This window comes from Hyperoodon ampullatus (genome assembly GCF_949752795.1).
Source record: "Hyperoodon ampullatus genome assembly, chromosome: 9".
Taxonomy (NCBI): Eukaryota; Metazoa; Chordata; class Mammalia; order Artiodactyla; family Ziphiidae; genus Hyperoodon; species Hyperoodon ampullatus.
The window spans coordinates 6,105,412-6,125,391 of NC_136922.1; the positions used below are offsets into that span (position 1 = coordinate 6,105,412).

The 19,980-nt window shown below is 34.6% G+C and overlaps 1 protein-coding gene across 6 annotated transcripts in view; it reads left to right on the plus strand.

Annotated features, from left to right (window-relative positions):
* Positions 1–19,980, plus strand: part of CACNA2D1 (calcium voltage-gated channel auxiliary subunit alpha2delta 1) — a gene marked incomplete at both ends in the record, with an annotated part of 496,553 nt that overhangs the window by 268,441 nt on the left and 208,132 nt on the right. The gene's annotated exons all lie outside the window — the stretch shown is intronic.

Below are 19,980 nucleotides of genomic sequence, written 5' to 3' on the forward strand. Positions count from 1 at the left end.
CCTTCCCTCCTTCCTTCCTTCTTTCCTTCCTTCCTCCCTCCCTCCCTCCATCTCGTCTCTAGCTGTTATATCTTCTTACATCCATGGTACACAATGAAGAAGCCTGATCTTAATAGTTAAAATACTTCTGTTACATATTTGAATTGTTTCATTTATAGTGAAAATATCTTTAGTTTCTTTTCTTTTTTTTTTAACATCTTTATTGGAGTATAATTGCTTTACAATGTTGTGTTTCTGCTGTATAACAAAGTGAATCAGCTGTATGTATGCATATATCCCCATATCCCTTCCCTCTTGCGTCTCCCTCCCACCCTCTCTATCCCACCCCTCTAGGTGGTCACAAAGCACTGAGCTGATCTCCCTGTGCTATGCAGCTGCTTCCCACTAGCTATCTATTTTATATTTGGTAGCGTGTATATGTCCATGCCACTCTCTCACTTCGTCCCAGCTTACCCTTCCCCCGCCCTGTGTCCTCGAGTCTATTCTGTATGTCTGCATCTTTCTTCCTGTCCTGTCCCTAGGTTCTTCAGAACCATTTTTTTTTTTTAGATTCTATATATATATATATATAAATAATGTCAGCATACAATATTTGTTTTTGTCTTTCTGACTTACTTCACTCTGTATGACAGACTCTAGGTCCATCCACCTCAATACAAATAACTCAATTTCCTTTCTTTTTATGTCTCAGTAGTATTCTGTTGTATATATGTGCCACATCTTCTTTATCCAGTCATCTGTGGATGGACACTTAGGTTGCTTCCACGTCCTGGCTATTGTAAATAGAGCTGAAACGAACATTGTGGTACATGACTCTTTTTGAATCATGGTTTTCTCAGGGTATATGCCCAGTAGTGGGATTGCTGGGTCGTATGGTAGTTCTATTTGTAGTCTTTTAAGGAACCTCCATACCGTTCTCCATAGTGGCTGTACCAATTCACACTCCCACCAACAGTCCTTTAGTTTCTGATCAAAGAAAAAGTCCAGACGACTCATTTGGGGGATGTTAAACCCCCTCGCCCCATTTAAAATACAATTAGAGCTTGAGTGACAGCTTGATAATACTGTTCAGTTGTCTTTGAATGTTTTCCAGGACAGCAGTCTCAGATTTGAAGGTAAGAAAGTTGTGGTTCAATAAAACACTAAACTGAGGTTTAGGAGTTGGCACTTTTACTTTGTGTTTATGTGATTTTATTGTCTATCAAAGGAAAATATAGAAAATGTTACTTCATTCACTAATAATATAGGATAACAGTTGAATAGTATTTCATGCTTGATGATTCTGATATTATTTATTTTTACTGTCTTTTCCACAAATTTATATTTCTTAAGCAAACCTTAGTCTACTCAGTTGAGACTCTATTTGACTGTCAGTTTGATTCTTTCAATTGAATTGATCATATTGCTTGATTTGTTGGTATCATGTAGGTACTGGCTTAATCCACAATTGTTTGTTATAGGTACATTAAGAAAGATCAGTTTGTCATCCATAATATATAAAGAAAAAATCAGTGATTAAGTTAAAAACACAACCTTTCTGAGGATAGAGGACAAATTTTCAGCTCATCCAGTGAAGATTTTACAGTGCAGTTTGTTGCTGTTAGATGTAAAGAAAGTAAACCTTCATTTTTGTGTGTGTCTTGAATAGCCTCAAAACAGCCAAAGTAATTTATACCAATAAATATCCATTCAAGAACTAATAATTAGTGACATTTACTTTTCTTCTCCATCTTAGAGGTGGCATAGTACAAGCAGTGTAAAGGCATAATAGTTGTTAAGTTAGACGTTGTATTTTGCCCAGTCTTGGTATATAAATTGGCACTGTTTTAGTTTAAATCCTCAGTACTTCTGAGAATCCAAAAAATCATTAAGTTCACCAAATCAGATTGCATAGTATATAGATTCTATTGCTGTTTCAAAAAGCTTTTCTTGCATTAAGGGAATTTGGTAATATTTCATGTAGTCATTTATTGGTTGTATGTCTTTTCCAGCTTTCTAGGGAGAAATGATGTGTTAAAAGTAACTTTACAAATAAGAATGTAGTATATAAAGTTTCCGTTCCAGATATATTGGCTCATTAACACTAAGTTAACATTTTGGCAGTGATTTATTTTTCCTTACAAAAGTAATGGGTGACCACTGTAGATGACACAGCAACTCTCAGTGTGTGCTAGCCATTACTCTATTGTACTGAATCCAAACCATCATCAATTGTAAGGCTAAGAAAGAAAAAAAGAAGCTAATTAAATTGTGATGCGCCAACAATTTTAAGCAGTATTCATATTTGTCGGATGTCAAAATGTGTAAAAATTTACCTTGAAATGTAACTCCTTTTATCTGTTCTCTCAGTGCCTATATCCAAACAGAAGTACTGCTAGGAAAAGTCATGCAAGAGGACAGATCAGTTCCACAATGACACAGATACCATTACTAGATCTTCTATGGTTAAATAGAAAATAAATTGTTTACCCAGTAAATGTTAGGAGTTCTTAGCAAATAGTCATCACCGTGTGGGAGAATTCTTGAACAAATTCTGTTCTAAGTTTCCCCTTAGATCACCTCACAATTTATTTAGGACTTGTGAATGTACTGATTGACATTAGAAGAGACTGTTAAAGGGAAAACAAATTAGAGAATTTTAGAGCCCTGTCAACTCATTTCCCCAGTACCCTTCCTGATGGACTATAAATGATGTTCACAAGACACATATCTGTCACAGTTTTCATGTTGACAATTGATATTTTCCCTGAAGTCTTTACAATAGCACTTCCCTTTGAAATACCGTAGGTGATAGTTGAGATAGTAGTGATTTTATATTTGAAGAATAGAACCTGAATGAAGATTGCCTTCAAATTCAAATAAGTAAATAGTGTAAAAATAAGAAAACCTTTTTCCCTTTTTCCTTTTTTCTTTTCTGATAAACTAGATGATGCTTCAATTCATATACATACAATAAGGTTAAACACATCCTTCAAGACCATAATAAAAATCAAATTCATGCATGGTTGGAAATTAGAAATCATCAACATTAAATGTCTCTTTATTTTGTGATTACCTACAAAACAATCAGAAATTTTGTCAATATCTTAACCAAACATTTTAAAATGTTTAATTTGAAGTTAAATGCTGCCATACTCCAAAAGGTCCTTCTTTTAAACTTTATAAACCTTTTATCTTTTAAGGCATTTAACTATATGCATCAGTGCAATACTTCTTTAATGCCACCCTTTAATAATTTAACACTAGGATGATTTAGAAGGCAGAAATAATTTCCTAAAAGGTACATTAACATTTCAAAATGAAATATAATATGCCCATTCTTCCCTCTAGTATAAGTAGGGAAGTTTCATTAACATTACTTAGGCAAAATGTTGATTAACATTCTGTACTCTGTAGTGTAGAGAAATCTCAAGAACAACAACAAAAGGCAAAGCACTAAAATGCTGGCAACAAGAAAGGGCTCCTGTAATTCACACTCTCCCTCAGCTCCACTCAATTCCCAGTTGGATGTACAATTGAGGGAACAAAGGGCATACACTCTAAATGGATCAAGATTTATGCGGTCATGCATTTACAAGTTCAAACCAATATTTGTAAATAAGCTGTGTCTAACAGCTGCCTTTCAGGTCTGCATGCAACTTACTGGCATTAAAGGGCACCTCTCATGTCACTTATGATGGACAAATAATTTTATTAAGGGCAGGTGGGAGAAGGAAAAAGGAGCTTGGAAAATTAATTGCTCTGCCTAAAATAATTGCTATTATTTCTACTGAACAGATCTTTTCCAGTTGCTTTTGAAATCTCTTTTGATTGCATTGCAATGGTTGGTTAACTAAAGCAATTTTGTTTCCAACTAAGCCTGCGATATTAATTGTACGTACACATGTATAAACATAAGGGGTGTCTAATTTGTATTTTAATAAGTAGGATCTTTATGTATGGCTTATTAGCATCAGCTTGTTATTGTGAATGCTGAGTACAGACAGTCTAGAAATTGGGCAGTAAATAAAACATTTAGGGAGCCTTTTTTAGCTCCAGCTTCACAGAGAAGCTAAATTAGATGGTGGGAATTTTTCTAGTGAAGTTGAATGTTATTGAGTGTTAATCAGGCTAATTTACTTCTCCTAATTGAGTTTTAATTATATACATATATTTTTAAAAAATTACCTTGCTCAAATCATATTTTGAAATGTTGCTTTAAAAATTGTACTATGTAGGGGCTTCCCTGGTGGCGCAGTGGTTGAGAGTCCCCCTGCCGATGCAGTGGACACGGGCTCGTGCCCTGGTCCAGGAAGATCCCACATGCCGCGGAGCGGCTGGACCCGTGAGCCATGGCCGCTGAGCCTGCGCGTCCGGAGCCTGTGCTCCGCAACGGGAGAGGCCACAACAGTGAGAGGCCTGCGTACTGCAAACAAACAAACAAACAAAAAAAATATATATATATATAAAAGTTGTACTATGTAGAATTTTGTGCTTATATGAGTTAAATTAATAGGCACTGGCATTCTGTATTTTATTATTTCATCTATCCTAATCATTTCATGAAATATCATCACCTCTGTTGATTGCAGCACAAACAATTGTGACTATGGGAACTATGAAATCATACTGTATTTATTTTGGTTACAAAGTATAAAGAGAAATACTATTCTAAATTATAATTGTGCAGGTTCAGGATACGAAAGTGCTGGCTTTTTAGGAATAAAAAGTGGGGAGTACGTACAGACAATGGAATATTATTCGGGACTAAAAAGAAATGATCTATCAAGCCATGAAAACACGTGGAGGAACCTAAAATGCATATTACTAAATTAAAGAAGCCCATCTGAAAAGTCTACACACTATGTGATTCTAACTATGTGACAGTCGGGAAAAGGCAAAACTATTGCTAAGAAAAAAAAAAAAAAAAAAGAAGACAATCAGCCCCAAATGGAGACACATATGCTAAGCCCCACATCACCAAACCATGATTTAACTTACAGTTTCAACTCTCCTAGAAATGGAATCTTAAACCAATTGTTCAGGAATTACCTGATGAGCCCTAGTTAGGAATCTGTCTGATAGACCCCTGCCATCCTCTAAAGTACAGTAACCTTGCAATAACCAACCTGCCTTTTTTGCCTAGTACAATTTCCTTTTCTCCACTCTCTTCTGCTGTAAAAGTCTTTCATTTTGTACAGTTCCTCAGAGCTCCTTTCTATCTGATAGATTGGATGCTGCCTGATTCAAATTGATTTTTGCTCAAATAAACTCTTAAAATTAAAAAACGGGAGGGGGGAGAGACATTGTCTTAATGAATGAATGAATTTAATAGATTATCAAAATGATTTTAGTCTCTAGCTGGATTTAGTCTTTCTTAGTTTCTACATTTGGTTGAATTGTCCTTTTGGAATCACGAGCTTCCATGTTATGCAACAGTTCTTATGTAGAGAAACAATCCATTTTTTACTATTGCTTTTCTTAAAGAGTTTTGTCAGTTTCTCCTCATCATCAAGATAGATGAAAAGGAGCCACAATGCAAAACTGATTTACCCTCAAATTGTGGGAAACAATTTTAGTAGAAAAGAGCCAGGCAAATCCATGGTACCATATTCTTTTTGCTTACACATACATATAAATGCCCATGGTAAGAGCATTATAAGATAGCAGAGTAGAAAATAGTAACCATGGGCTTTAAATTATTAATTATCCTGGATGATAACCCCTCTCTTTTGTTTCTTATGTTGAATAAAAGAAGAAGCAAAATATTTATCCAGTAATTACCTAGCCAATAATCTTGGTTTTATTTTTAATAATGTTTAATATGTTCTAATGATCTTCCTGTTCTCAGTATTATTTCTTTTAAAACGAAGGTCACATGATAGCACATGATGATACATTAGAACTCCCTAAGTAAGACATCATGACAGCATGCCCTGGGATAATGCAAACTTAGATCTAAGTGGAGCTGGGTAAATTTCTTTCTTTCTTTTTTTGTCCCGCTCTCAGGAAGGTGGAGAGGAGGTAGAAAGGGCAGGCGTCTCTAACTTGGGAATTGGGGAGGTGGATGGGGTCTTTATGTTTTTCAAGTCTAATCTGCTGCCCCAGTGTCCTGGTATTGAGCTGATGAAAACATTGTTCAATTATTGGGAGATTCCAGGAATTGCTGCCAATATTCTAAAAATTGTAGCCATGAAGAACACACAAATATCAATACCTCATTGATAGTTAAGCTAGAGTTATTTATTGCCATCTGCAGGTATCAAATTGTAGTTGTCACAAGAGAGCTTTTGAACTTAGGTATTTCATTAACCTCTCTATAACTTGAGCTACATTTTATTAAAAATTTTGGACACCACTTATTTGCATTAAGGTGGGGTTTACTCTATTAAAAATGTCTCAACCACAAAAGAAATAAAAAGATGAAGAAAAATGTATAAGCATTACAAATTACTGCATAGTCTACAAAGATTTGCTCTATAAACTTTTGTCCACTTCATTTCCTTATTTGAAAATCTTCAGTTACTTTCCATTTAACATAAATGATATACAGGCCCATCATGATCTGGCCCCATCTTATTTTTCATACATTTCTACTGGAACATTTCCCCAGAAGCTATTACCTTTCTCCTGAAATTCTGAGTCCCAAACAGAGAAAATTATTTGATGGCTCCCTAAGACAATATTCTTTCCTTCATCTTCAGACCTTTTGATAATCTCTGCCTAGACATCCCTCTCATCTCTCCCCAATTTCCTTTTGGCTTTGATCCACCAATATTGGATTTGTTGTCTGTTTTATATGGCCCTCTAATGTCCAGTATATATTCATATTCAAGTATGTACTCCCTGTATAATTTTCCATTTTCCACATTTTTTCAGCACTAAAATGTAAACTTCCTGGGGATAAGAACTTTGGATAAAGCATTACTAAAAAAACTGTAGTCTAGTACAATGCATAATAGACATAATAGTATAATGCAGTAGCCTATAAGTAATTTTTAAATTAAAAATAGTTACTTGTAGTACTGAGGTATCTATTTTTACTCTAAACATTTATTGTCAATTTTACTGGAGAAATAATAATAAAAAAAAAACTTGGTTTAAACTGTACTTTTTAAAAGTCTGAATATATTTGCCCATAGCTGTGACATAGTTACAGAACACTGGGCTTGGAGTTATGCAAATCTACACTTCAAATGTTGGTTTTGCCACTAACTTGCAATGCAATTTTAGAAAAATAACAGTCTTTTGAATATCAGTTTATGTAAAAACTCTTATTTCTTTAGTCTCCACCAGCATAATTATTTTTGTAAGATGCTCTGTGCTTGCCCTATTTCCCTACCAAGGAAGATCTTTTCCAGAAACCTTGTGGTATGTCTCAGGTGTTCATGCACAGGTTGACACAAGTCCCCGGATGGCTGTTTGCATAGTCCAGCAAGTATCTGTCAGCTCCCATGACTGTGGTGCTCGATTTGCTATCATTGCTCCAGTGAAAGAATACCACTCTGCTTAGGCTGCTGTCAACTGGTGCCTCCCAAACTGCAAGGCACTTGAACTTGAGTCATAGTGTACTCTGTGAAGAAAGAGGGTGAATGACCCTATTTCCAACCATAGATTTCTTTTCAAACCTACATAAATCATACTTTAATGTACTATTTAAAAAAGTCAAAGTTCATAAGAAAATCCACAGTGAACAAAATATTAAATTTATTTTTCTTAAAAAAATTTCATTGTGATAAGAACACAACATGAGACCTACCCTCTTAACAAAGTGTACATTTCATTATTGTTGACTACAGGTACAATGTTGTACAGTAGATCTCCACAGCTATTTATCTTGTGTTGCTTAGTTGAAATTTTATGCCTGTTGATTACTAACTCTCATTTCTCCCTCCTCCCCAGCCCCTGGTAACCACCATCTAGTCTTTGATTTTATTAAGTTGACTATTTTAGATAACTCATGTAAGTGGAATCATGCAGTATTTGTCCTTCTGTGTCTGCCTTATTTCACTTAGCTTAATGTCCTTGAAGTCCATGCATATTGTCTTGTAGAATCATCTACTTTTTAGAGGCTGAACAATATCGTATTATATGTATATACCACATATTTTAATATCCATTCATCTGTCGATGGACATTTAGGTTGTCTCCACATCTTAGCTACTGTGAATAAGGGTACAGTGAAAATGGGAGTGTTAATAATATTTCTTCCAGATCCTGATTTTAATTCTTTTGGATATACATCCAGAAGTGGGATTGCTGGATTATATGGCAGTTCTAGTCTTAACTTTCTTGAGAAACCATACTGTTTTGTGTAGCAGCTACCATTTTGGATTCTCACCAACAGTGTGCAAGAGTTCCAGTTTCTCTACATCCTTGCCAATGCTTGTTGGTTATCTGATGGATTAAAGACTTAAAGGCAAAACCTGAAACTCTAAGACTTGTAGACCAAAACATAGAGGAAAAGTTTCATGACATTGTTCTTGGCAGTGATTTTATGGATATGATACCAAAAGCATAGGCAACAAAACCAAAAAGAAACAAGTGGCACTGAATAAAACTAAAAAGCTTCTGCACAACAAAGGGAACAGTCAACAGAGTGCAAGGCAACCATGTACCTGATAAGGGGTTAATCTCCAAAATGTATAAGGAACCCATACAACCCATTAACAAAAATGACAACCCCAGACAGTTGTAATCATCAGACTCTGAAGCTAGTTCTCATATTCTCATTTATTTAATTCTCCTCTCAAAGAAGGCAGAAACACCTTTCCTTAGGAGTCTGTGAGGAGACTCATTTTTTACCTTATCCTCATTTCATTAGTGTCCCTGTGAACACTTGTTTATGTTTTTTTTTTTCCTTTTTTAGGAAACAGTCAGTCAGCCTCCAGCAAATGAATGCATGAAAACAGATTTCTGATAATTTTTCAGCTTTAATCCTATATTGTCATAGCTCATGTTCAGCCTGGAAGGCCTCTATTGGAAGACCTCATACATTCGTATTTCCAAAAAGTTTTTTGAAATTAAGTGAGATAGTTTATGGGAATATACTTAGCACTTTGAAAGGTCTTAAAAAATGATAATTTTAATAGAGGAGACACTATCTCCTAGATTTATTTCTTTTGAGAAGTTGACAAATTGCTTTTTAATGATTAAGGGTAGCTGGTTATACCTTCTTAAGAAGGAAAATATACATTGCACATAATAGGCATTGGATGAATGCTTTTTGAATTGACTTAAACGCATTTTTCTTACATTCCATTTATGTATTAAGACTGCATTCATGAAGAATGACTACATTTGGAAGTGACAAGTACTCAGCATGAGACTAACAAATTTTTTTATTCTTGTCGATGTTTGTCTTTATGTCTGTATGAAGTTCTGGTTTACTCAGTGCCTAAAACAGCCCTGGAAGATCTTTGCAGAAACAAATCAAAACAAAACAGCTGTATCTAAAGAGATCTTTAGGGAGTACAGACACTAATACATATTTCTATTTACTGTAGATCCTTTAGGACTGAGCCCTGGGGCAATAACTCTATTCTCAGAGATAATTTTTATCTTCAGAATAACATTAGATGTTGGAATAATTTCAACTTGATGGAATTATAGATATGTTAATGGCTTTGTTCCTATTGCTATGGGAAAGAGAATGTTTTAGGAATTGAAGAACTGGCCTAGAGAGCTTTTTTCCTAAAGGATTGACACCATAGTGATGAAACTTGGTGCTTTAAAATAAAGCAACAAAGTGTAAGATGCAGGCAATTAATGTAGGTCATGGGGTTTAGTCATTAGTAGGATACATTTTGACTTTGGGAGCCACCTAGGAAAATTGACCATGAGAACTGAGGGCTTATTACACTAATTTCAGTAGAGGGATATTATATGTCCAGAATATAGGAAAGCTGTTGAAATAAGGGTCTGGATAATGTTGAGAGTGGATATTGCAATCAAAAGCTTAGTCAAAAAAATAAGTCTCTATGTAGATGGAAGACATTTTTAAGAGGTGTCCGATTTAAATTTATAGGTTAAAGAAAAAAAAAGACAAGAAAACCTAGAGAATATTCATCTACAAGTTTAAAAAAGTATGTAACTAGACTTGAGTGCTGGACCTGATTACATATGATAAAAATGCTATGGGAATTGAGGGGAATAGCCAATTCCTCCATTCATGCAAAATCACTACTTCTTTAAAGTTCATGCCTTTGGTCATCTTCTAACCTTCCAAGCCAGTCTGTCAGTGGATTTTTTCCTCATGCTATCCTCTCTCTCTAGTTAGTCAACCTTTTTGTTTTCCTTTTACTTTCTCATCAACATACAAACTGGCTCCCATATCTTCTGTCATTAAAAAATTTTTTTTGCTATCTCTTTTAGTGTTGCCACATTTCCTTGCTGTCTTATTCTGCAAACCTCAAAAGAGATGTAGACCTACACCATCTCTTCATCTTCATCTTCACCTTCACCCAGTGGCCAGCCCACTCCAATCTGATTGCAAAATTCATCCATGGTGAAATTGTTCTTGGTAGTTGCATTTACCTCCAGGTCATCAAGTCTTACGGACATTTTTTGTTTATCTTTGTACTTGGTCTTTTCCTATCTTTTTAATGTACCACTTCCTATTTCCCCTTTATTCAAACACAAGTTTCTTCTGTTAGTTTTCAGGAAACCCCATTTTCCTATTTTCTCACCATTTAGTCCTTCTCAATCTCCTTTTCAGTACTTCTTTCTGTACTGTAGCTCTAATATTACCTAAATTTAGGGCACAGTCTTAGCCCTCTTGTCTTTAATGCCCATACTTTCTCCCAGGACACCTCATCCATTGCTTTGAAATTAAATAGAATTCCACCCAAATCTCTTTTCTGAGCTCTAGGCTCATTTATGTAACTGACCACTTGCTGTTTCCATTTAGCTGTCTCACCTGCATGGTGCTAACATGGCCAGATGAGCTAGTGTTTCCATTCCTCCCTCCCCCAGTATCCTGATGATCTGTTAATTTCTCCATCACAAATGAGATCACCTTCTCCCAATTCATCTAGCCAAAATTAAGGAGTAATCCTTAATTTTCCCCTCTGCCATAACCCCTCATATAATCCATGTGTAAATTCTGTCAGTTCCAACTCCGTATATATCATGCAACCATTCATTTCTCTTCATCTTCATAACCACTGTCTTTGTTCAAACCACTGACATCCCACAGGCAGAATAATCTTGAAAATATTAACCAAATTATGAATCACAGAGTCCATTCTACTGTCCTAGGGAATTCACAAATTTGTTTTACAGAATTGTAGTGGTCCAACACATATATAATAATTAAATAAGATTTTTGACTGTCAATTCGATAGAAGAGAATGTTGAGACTTTTTAAAAAATCAATACACAATTTTATAAGATAGTGGCAAATGTAGCTTTGTATATCCTTCTGACACAAACGTTTTGGAGACCAAATAAAATGGACGAGTCATAAGAATTTTAAACCAGTAAGTCAGGCAAATATCAAAACCGAGTAGTTTAAGTAACACATACCTGAATTTAGAAAGTAATGTGCTGCTTTTCTCAAACCGCCCATGAAAAAATGTGTCTATGTAGCAGCAACAATAAAATCCAGGCAGAACAAGTAACAACTGGATTTAAAAAAGAGCAAAACATTACTTTTAGTCAAAATTAGTGATACAAAATGTGAGGTTTTGTATGAATTCGGTTGTAACATAGCAATTTCAAAGTGCCTGCTTCTGCTTTGTTAGAAGGCATATTATGGTCTGAGAGAAAAGGTAATCAAGAGAGCTTGTAATTGCTGAATGTTGTAGAAATCAGCTATCGTGGAATTCTAGCATTGTGTGCCATGGCTTATATTATACGTTAACTAAATTATTAGATTCCAAAAATTATAAAATTACCACATTGCAAAAACTGCTTTACTTTGTTATAATGTTTCACCACCATGTGGACAGTTCTTCTGCGGATCTTATAAGAATCACCTAGAATCCTGTTTTTCAAAGTTCTCTATTACATTCTCCCCTTAAGGTTCTCAGTGATGTCCTATGGGGTGAAGTCAAGACATTGAGAATCCTTCTGTAGTGAGCCAGTGTGACTGAGTGGAATATGATCTCTCTCTCATGGGTGTTAAAACTGAACAAAGCTTGACCAACACTAACTGGAGGGCTTATTAATTATGCAAATAAAAGTGATGAGTCTAAATGCAGTTCTAAAGCTTGGGAAAAAAGAGATTGAGTGTAAATAGATTTGATGTAGAAAAGAAAATTATAATAAGCAGCCAGAGTCTCAAAAAAATCTAGTTGGGTTTAGTTAATACCAAAATAGCAATAACAACAATAAACAGGCTTACTCAATCACTTTTCTTCTAAAATTATAATACCTTGTTTTTGTAAAAATATTTTAATATCATTAATTAAAAATTAAAATGATATAGATAACTACAAAAGAAAAATTAAAATCTCCCCTAATCTCCACAACTACGTTTATTCCTTGTTTATACTTAGTGAGTCTCATGATGTTCAATTTATCTGTTTATACCTTTTTTCCATGTATTTTTTCATGATATACACACAAAATTCATAGATACAGTCATATAATAGAATGTACAAACTTATAATCAGGGAGTGTGTTCTATTTTGAAATAAATTAACATGTTTCTGTGTTCTCTCACTTTCTTCATACATCCCAAAATCTTATTAAATTATTACTTTTACATTAAGATTTGTCTTGTGTTGTGTAACCATAGTTTCCACAGTGTTAATCCTGGTTCTAGATCCTCCATTACTCACCTTATTTTTTTGTTTTTGTTTTCTCTTTAAATTCATAATTTGATTGAGTGGATTTTGTTGTGAAGTAGTTTGATCAAGAAGAGCCGTGAGATGCTTTAATTCCTGATTTCTTATGTGTTAGAGAATATCTGAGTATTTCATTTTGGACTTGAAGAAAAACCTTGGCTAAGTAGGTATTTTTCCCACTCAAAATTTTGGGGCATTCCTTCACAGTCTTCTGTCATTTTTAGTGGCTGTCAAGAACTCTAAAGCTGCTCCAGTTTTAGCCCCTGGTTTCCATCCTGAATTGACTTGATTTTTTTCACCGATTCTCTAATGATATGTTCTTTGTTCTTGAAGCTGAGCTAGGAATGATGCATCTGATTGTTGATTGTTTGATGTCTTCTTACTAAAGCTGTAATTTCATTTCAGAGATGTAGATGTTTACTTTCAGCATAGTTTTGAATATTTCTGCATAAACTTTTTTCATGATCTCTTTTTCAAGAATATTACTTGGTGTAAGTTGGGCCTCCTTTTCTGTTTTCCATAACTGGTATCTTCTCTATTACAGTTTTTAAAAAATACATCTTTATTCAGTTACATTTCATTTGGCATGATTTCCTGAAGCCTGTCTGGAATGACAGTCTTTTCACCTGCATCCATGTTTTGTTGTTTTCTTTGCTAAATAATCTCTTTTGTATCTCCCAGTTTTCTCTATGTTCTGGCAGCTTCTTTGCCAACTTATATTATAGGTTTATAATCTAATCTTTTGAGCTCCTTTATCTTTTATTTTCTTTCATTTTTTCCCCTGGCTATCTCCCTCCACCTTGTATCTTAAAGAATAGGCCTACAATTTCTCTGGGACTCTGAAGAACCATGGATCTTAATTTTTTCTTTTATTTTAGGATTTCGTATATTAAATTAGTTTTCCTTTCTTCCTTCCCTTTTCCAAAAATGGCTAGGCACAGGTTCCTGAATCTTTTTGAGTAAAGTAATGATTTGATGGAAGATGATGAAGGAAAGTTAAAGAGAACTCAAAGATACTTTAGGGCTTCCATTAATAAAACTGTTCCACTGAGGTGAATAGTCTCAGCTGTATTCCAAAATATGCTCTTTCCTTTGCACATTTCCAGTCAGTTTTTAACAATCAAGAAGTCTGTAAGACTTATGGTAAAAACACTTAAGTCATGGCTTTTCTTGAAGCAAGATGATGATTGCCATTTCTCTTTCGTACGGGGATTTATTTTCTTTTATGTTTTTCAGCTAGAATTTATTTAGTAAAAAAATAGAAAACTGCAGGTAATAGTAGTATTAATTGCATTTTCAAAGCCAAAATAGGGGATGCCCAATGTAAGTGTTCCTGAGAAAATATATATGTAATTATCCACTTGATACCAGCTGGATATTATAAATGCCACTTTTAAACAAATTATTACAAAATATGATGAAGAAAAGAAAATAGAGTGTAAACCAGTGTGAAGATAAAGCAGAAAATATTCTAAGTAGAAACACTAGTTACCATTTGCTCATGAGAATTATTGATTCTCAGCTTATAATGTGCTTCTGACTCCAATAAGATATTTTGTTGTCTAGTATTCAGTCTAAAATTATTTTTTGAGCCATGAAGAAAGTCAAAAGCCATGATGTTTAGAAGTGGCATACTCTAATAAATAGAATTGCCGACCAAGGTGCCAGAAAGAGTTTGGTTTGGTTGTTTCCTGTTGTGTGATTTTTAGCTATATAAGGTCTAAGCCACAGTTTCTTCAGCAATAAAGAGGGGATAATATTGGTACTAATAGCACAGAGTTATTCTGATACTTAATGAAAATTATGCCATGGATGCCTTCACACAGGTCTTTGACAAGTAGATTCAAGCATTTGAGATAACTGAAATTATCTTAGCAATCAAATTTAGTTTTCTTTAAAAACTTGGCTTATATTCTTCCTGCTTGGTTTCAGGTGCCATCATCAGACACACATCCTGCCATCATCAGACACCTTTCACATACACATAGTACATTTCATTGAGATCAAATATTCTTGCAACTGTGTTGTTTCTCTTTTGAAACATGTTTGTAAAGATTAAAAAAAAAAAAAACCCGCTATGAAATGTTAAATAAGGAGGGCAGTACAGAATCAAAATATCCATTTTAATAAATTATATTCTTGCTTTGATCAAAATATACTTTTTTTAGCACAGCTATTTTAAGCTCTTAAAATTTATGAATATTGGAATCCCATTATCTTACAGCTTACACTGTAAAATCTAATAAAGTTCACATTCCTACCCTTTTATTTCAAAATCTTAACTGTTTTTCATGTTTCTTTGTTCTGAAGGTTTTTGATTGTGGAATAAAGAACATTCATTAAACTCAGGAGAGGTCACAGAATTTAAGTTGTAATCAATCTAAAATATATGTTTCATGGTTGCTAAATTCTTTTTTCATCATCTTTGTGCTGAGTGAAAATAACCAAATCATGTACTCAAGCTGACTTAAGCCTGTTTCTTTGACTAGAAGGGAAATGAAACTACCTGTCAGAGAATATCAATGTTTCTGTTATTTTAATATCATAGATGTTAACCTTAAGGCTTCCCAGAAGTCTCTAGTTTTTACAGAGTTTTCTCTGAAATTCTGATTCATAAAGTTAGTCATTTGATAACCTAGATTTTAATCTCAGTTTTCTTCTATCTTACAGACTTTTAGTTCTAAATTCTGATTCATAATTAGTTACCGGTTTATGGTGGCAAGGGGAAATGGGGGAAAACATGAATAATTTTAATCCATAAATGAGTATTCACATTGTACGCCAATTTCATCAAACCCTATTTTCTCATCTGAATGAACACAGAATAAGCACCAAGAGTTGTGGAAATTCAGAACATTGGATTCTCTGGGACGCAAGCTTTGTATGGCTTACTTGCTGTTGTTTCCTTTCTCAGTACTCTCAAATGTCAAGGATATTTTAGTGATGATTATGAATTGTCTTGAGTCATGCCATGTGACTCACAGAAAAACACAGCAGTGACAAGAAAAGCCAAGGTCTCTCTACAAAAGTACCGCTTGGCCATGTTGAAAGCTTTGTGAATTTAGAATGAAGATGGGCAATTGTACTATAATTCATAGCTCTGCTTGAGTGCCAAGGAGCCATATCTTTCAACAGCTTTCAAGTTATTCATGACATGTAAAATTCAAGGTTACTGTTGAGCAAATTAAATTCATCAAATACTTTGACTTCAAAGGGTATAAACATCTATTGTGTGGTTTGAGAGAAAGTCTGTTGAATCATGTTAGTGCTAGTCAATTTGGTAACACAGAAACTATAAAATTTAAGGAACTTTCACATTATGTTTACAGAGAAAAAGTTCAAGCATATTTTCATGAAAAAGTGAAATTTAATTAGCTTTTCATTTCAATTCCCCTCTCCATCACACTACAAAAGCAGAAAGAAAAAAAATTGTGATTAGTAGTGATGAATAGCTTGGTTATTATCTGTTACTTTAGATTGTATACATGAATCTCATTTTTTGGGAGAAAGCTGGATTTATTTACTATTATACTAAAAATTGTAATTCTTAATTATGCTTTTTAAGAGGTACAATGAATGTAAATATATATATATATATATTTTTTTTTTATTAAGAAAAAGTAGGGTAGCAATATATTATTTAGGATGACAGAGTACAAGTTGATTACCCAGAAAAATTAGGAGAACTGATGTCTAAGTAGCTTGCAGATTGATTTCTGGGCTTCTCCCTCATTAAAAACTGATACATGGCAGGAGTTTAGCTGCTTTCAAGCTTCCCTGCAGCTTTATTTGTACCAGACAGTTTGGTTACAAACGGTTTCCTGCTGGGCTACCTGATACCAAAAGTAAAACCAAAAGGGCAGCAGAACAGGTAATTAAATAGGCATTACTGATGTTGATTGTCACTAAATTTAAAAGCACGGTTTATTGAATTAAAGCAACAGTGTGGGCAGTTGACTGCATAGTGTGCCCACATGTCTTGTGTAAAATTATTTTTTATAATCTTGCCAGTAGGTATTTTGTAATGACATCTTGGTATGATTTAATATTTTAAATCTTACATATTAGCACCGAGTCTTTAATGATATAAAATTCATTTGTTTCTAAACCTGCTTTTTTTTTAAAGTTAATTGAAATGTCCTAAGAATTAGATGAGGGTGTAAATAAAGTATTACTAATACATGAATACTGACAGTGTATAAACAAATATACCATGCTGAATATATTTCTATCCAAATATAATATTTTGCTTCTGTATCTGTGTTTCTCCTTAACTTTTAGCTGTCAGGTTAGGCTGCCCTCTAGTGAAATATACAGTAATGAAGACAGTAATTTGTTACACCCTGTTTTCATGCTGGTGAAACCTTATTTTCTGTACCCTTTCCCCCTTTGATTATCATTTTCATCTTTATGTCATCTGCATTATACTCGGGCTTGCTGGCAATAATCAGTGAGGGAGATTTGGAGAAGCACAGAGACCAATTAGAGAAAATTCTAGCTTTGTTGAGATAATTTCCTTTTGCTAATGGCAAAAAATACCATTTCAGAAGCTCAGTAGGAAGGAACGTTGTTATTCAGAAACTGAGAGATTAGGATTTGGTATTCCCAAACTAAAGATGCTTGTTTGGTTTATTATTATATTTATTAAACATCCACAATTTTAAAATATATAGTATACTAGTGTGAAATTAGTAAATGAAAAAATGATGTTCATTTGCTCTAGAGGAAAATAGGGAAGCTTTGGTGTTATGTAGATCTTGATTCCAATTCTGTTTTGCTACTCACTAAGTAACTCTGAGAAATCAGCTTACATTCCTGAACCTCCATTTCCTCATCTGTAAATTATAATGATATACATATCTTTTTAAAAATAAATATATTTATTTTATTTATTTAATTTTGGCTGCATCGGGTCTTCGTTGCTGTGCGCGGGCTTTCTCTAGTTGTGGTGAGCGGGGGTACTCTTTGTTGCAGTGCGCGGGCTTCTCTTGTGGCGGAGCATGGGCTCTAGGTGCGCGGGCTTTAGTAACTGTAGCGTGTGGGCTTAGTAGTTGTGGCTCATGGGGTCTAGAGCTCAGGCTCAGTAGTTGTGGCTCACGGGCCTACTTGGTCTGCGGCATGTGGGATCTTCCTGTACCAGGGCTCCAACCCGTGTCCCCTGCATTGGCAGGTGGATTCTTAACCACTGCACCCCCAGGGAAGCCCTACATATCTTCAATATTGGATATGAACATTTCATGAGATAGTATAGGTTTCCATACTAGAATGTCAGTAAATGGACATAACATTATTATCGTTATTATTGTTTATATCATGTTTTACAAAAGATAGCTTAACGAAGATTAACTGGCATTTATTTGTTGAATCATGTTTTATACATCCTTAAATGCAGTACAAGTCTTTTCAATGTTAGGTGAGCACGCATATGTGCTTTATGTGTTGTATTGTTCTTTCCTCTACTGGGATGAGAAATCAGTGCTAATAATCTTAGGTTCTCTGTTCTCTTCTGTACACCTATAAAACTCACACATTTCTTAAGAAGATATTTCACTTAAAGTTTTGTGCTGGCAAATGTACAAAAAAAATCTTGAAAGAATGATATTAGATCATTGTCTATTGTCTATATATACAAACATATAATACTATGTATGAAGGTTATGGAAACAGAGAGAGAGAGAGAGAGAGAGAGAGAGAGAGAGGGAGGCAGTGACTATTTGAAGAATCTTTCTGTGTTTGCTCAGAAAACACCTTTGAAGACCTCTGCCCACTCTATTTTTCAATGTTCATCAGGCTTTGGTGACAGGAAGAACCTTATGACTCGGGGCAAAATTTCATTTCATCAGACAAGGAGAATGATGTGACTTTCTTTCTCCCAGTCTGTCAAGAAATTCATGGCTAAATTTCATGCTTAATTACAGGATTATGGGGTTCTATAACGGTTATTCTTTTTCTCCTTCTAAGTTTTTAAAAATTATTATTGTTGAAATATTTATTTTAACTGGCCTGTTGAATAGGTGTTTTGTAATTTGCTCTAAGAATGGAATTATATGTCTTAGAACAATGATGCTTAATGGGGGTTGCTGGATGGAGAGAGGAATTCAGAAAAATCTCCATCAAGGCATTTCAAATACAACTTTCTTGATATCCCTACACAAAATCCAGTTATAAATCATTGGCTGGTTAATTAAAAATCTATAAGTGGTCATACAAACATAGATGAAAGCTGTGGTTAAAAGTTTTAAGGCACTGGAATTTGTGAAAGTGATGTTTTGCCACAAATAAGTTTATATTGTACAGGTAGAGACCCAATGGTCTATTATACTCTTTTACATAATCTGTCATTTTTATTTTTTTAATTTTTATTTTTAGTTTTTAAAAAGTTTTGGCTGTGTTGGATCTTCGTTGCTGTGTGCCGGCTTCTCTAGTTGCGGGGAGCGGGGGTTACTCTTCGTTGCAGTGCTCAGGCTTCTCATTGCGGTGGCTTCTCTTGTTGTGGAGCACGGGTTCTAGGTGCGCAGGCTTCAGTAGTTGCAATACTCGGGCTCAGTAGTTGTGGCTCACAGGCTCTCGAGCGCAGCCTCAGTAGTTATGGCGCACGGGCTTAGTTGTTCTGCAGCATCTGGGATCTTCCCGGACCAGGGATCAAACCCATGTTCCCTGCATTGGCAGGTGGATTCTTAACCACTGCGCCACCAGGGAAGTCCAATCTGTCATTTTTAGAAACTGCTATATGTTCGAATCATTTAAACGAAGAGTGAGGAAAAATGGTAAAATGAGCAAATTTCAGTTGTGTTATTGAGCAATTGTCTTATCCTTACAGAAATTGGAGTTTATTTTCAATGACTAAATTATAGGAAATAAAATCTTAGAAATAGATTTATATTTATTTTATTAATTATGTGTAATTTATTACTTAGTTCTTTCCAACTTACTTTGTTTTTTTATACATGACTAGTTTGCCTTTAGTTTGGAAATTGTGTCCAGAATTTTTATGGCAGATGGTCCTGAGTCCTTTTCATAGACTAGCTAGCTTCCTAATGATCTCAACAAAATGACCAATGGCGACAGGATGAGCATTGCTTAGGCGTGACTTAAAACACTTAGTTTACAGGTTCTAACAAGGTGTCAGCCTTTTGTGTACTTCTGATAACAGGAATGTCCTCGGTCTGGGAAAGTTATACCATTTGACCTAGTGTGGGAGTTTAGAAGG